General features: G+C 36.3%; 1 long non-coding RNA gene across 1 annotated transcript; it reads left to right on the top strand.

Annotated features, from left to right (window-relative positions):
• The first annotated feature begins 6 nt into the window (after window positions 1-6).
• Window positions 7-2,471, top strand: LOC111401752. Its single transcript, XR_002704096.1, has 2 exons — window positions 7-1,906; window positions 2,101-2,471. It is a non-coding gene; the product is annotated as an uncharacterized LOC111401752 (long non-coding RNA).
• The last annotated feature ends 79 nt before the right edge of the window (window positions 2,472-2,550 follow it).

A 2,550-nucleotide genomic window follows, 5' to 3' on the forward strand; every position in this document is an offset into this window, starting at 1 on the left:
TATTAACTGTAGGGGAGGCCACAATCGAAGCCATCACACTAATAACATGTTTGGCTAAGCTTAAGAATGCACTTATGAATTTCTCATTATTGGAGAACGAGAATAGAGCCTGAAAGTCCTGGAAAATGAGATGTATATAAGACAAAATCTAGTAGTTCAAGTTCCTAGTTAGAGTGATTTAAGAGATGAATTGTGCTATAACCTATAAAGATTGTCAGGTTTGTGCTAAACCAATCTACTTTCATTTGTATTTTGGCTAAGGAGTTGAGCGTTTCACCTTTTCTTTCTAAATAGAGGGTTCTCCAATTTAAATACTTGCTTAGACCATGAAATAATATATTTTCACCAGTCGGAAGAGCATAATGTCAGAACAGAGGGAGGAAAACTCTTGTATACTTATGATGAGGACATCCATTTTGTTTATCTTCTAGTTGGACTCTTATTTATTTTTGGACTATTAATTATGTGGACTTGTATAATGTGCTCGGCCCTTTCTCTTTAGGGTTTCCTTTTAGGATTTTGTTTTGCTATTTAAATATAGTTTTTCATGTAATTGAAACAGTTGATGAATGAATAAATTGTTGGGTAGCTTGTGGCAAAATTTCTCTCCTTCTCCATCTTTCTTCTATTGATTCTTTTACTGTTCTTCCTTTAATCTCTTCTTCATAGATCTGTTTTTATTCGCCATTAATTATTCCAATTGGTGCTGGATCAACTTACCATTTGACTAAATGCAAAACTAATCAAGTTTCAGGACCAGATGTGTTTGTCTTAAATTTTACCTCACGGAAAGGTATATAAATTAACCAGTTTGAGAATGAAGCGAGGTCAAGATTTCTTGAGAAGTAGATTTGGGGAACTATCTAAAGTATCTTAATCCAATAAAAGAACCTTATAACAGCACCAAAATATGCTCTTCTTCACCTCTCTCTCTCTCTCTTTCAGGTTTTCTTCAAACCTGATATCCCCCCACACACCCTCATCCCATCCGACACCTAACTTATGCCATCTTCATTTTGGAAACTATCAGGTGCGGAAAATGCATATCTTTTAGTAAAAAGGTACATGGCCGTGAATGCATGATTGTGGCATCAGTGGATTCAAGATCGTAATTTCTAAGTTATTAAAGTTCATTGTTTATAGAATTCTAAAAGATGACAACCAACAGAAAATCATGTAATAAGGTATTTTATGAGGGTGGGCAGAAAGATGGTACGAAAATGCAGCCCTATCGAGTATCGAAGGTGTAGCAAAGCCTAGACTTTTACCAGCATTCTGGAATTTTGAATTTTAGAACCAGAGAATAGGTATTGAAGTTTTGACTCTTACCAGCTCTTTGTTTTGTCTAGTCATGTTCTGTGCTGCAAACCAAGACGTAGATAAGCTTCTATGCTAATATTGCATTCCCTACGACCCGGTTAACTAAGAGGAAAGGTTTTCAATAAATTTTTTGTTAATACAAGGTGGAGCTTGATTTGTATCATTTTAGGCGAATATTTTATACTGTTTTCTATCCAGGTTTCAAGGGATCCATCTTCTCGTCCTGTTTAGATGAAGCACCGGAGTACCATTGTGCTCTCTCTCTTCTGTCAACTGGTTCCTGGGGTTCATGTGTGCCTGAATCCATTATACCGTACAACCCTACCAATGAAAGTAGCACGAGTATGCATCAGCCTGTAATGCATGCAATCCCAGAAGGCTTGCCCCTCGCTTCTGCAGAATTTTGGCAGACTGGACAGCAGCCAACTCATCCTCGCATTCCTGCCTTGCCCCAAAATGGTACCTTTCAGGAAATGCAGCTCTTCAAAGCACCACCATACGGGGCAAATTTTTACTCAAATGTGCAGAACTGACCATTCAACTTTAGGGTATTCGGTCTTTGAGCTTTACAAAGTTTGATATTAAGGTTAGCGAATTCCTAAGTTTACTTCTTCCAAAACAATGCATTGCATCTTCGTCCAACTCACTATGTTAAGACTCTTTCTACAAGGGTTATTATTGTTTCAGTCACATTTGGCTAAGCTTAGAAATAAGTAGAAGTCACCTTTTTGTTTTTAACATTAGATAATTTAATTCTCTGAAACATATTGTTTTGTGCAGGTCATGCAGCATTATTTTGGAAGGATTATGATGTTTTTGGCCTCAATTACAGACTAAGACGGTGTGGTTAATATGTGAAGTGCACATTTTGAAACGACGTAATTGCCTAAATGTTTTCTTGCCATGACCACTGATTTTGCTATAGACATGCTAAAGCAAATACCACTTTATTCTAGTCATGGATTCATGTCCGCAGTACTATTATATATTCTCTGTTATCTATTAGGTGCTAGTAACCCTAATTACTGAAAGTAACCTTTTTCGAATTATGTAAAAAGAAGAAAATGTTTGGAAAGAGAAATGAGAATTCAGTGTGAAAATTTGAGTGAAATCTGGAAATAGTCGAAAACATTGCTCTTGTTTTTCTTGAATTGGAGTGGGATATTTCTTGTTGATGGTTGAGTGAATGAAGGGAATTTCTACCTCTTTTGTTTGACTGAATAAAGTTTG

This window comes from Olea europaea, chromosome 1, assembly GCF_002742605.1.
Source record: "Olea europaea var. sylvestris chromosome 1, O_europaea_v1, whole genome shotgun sequence".
NCBI classification, from domain to species: Eukaryota; Viridiplantae; Streptophyta; class Magnoliopsida; order Lamiales; family Oleaceae; genus Olea; species Olea europaea.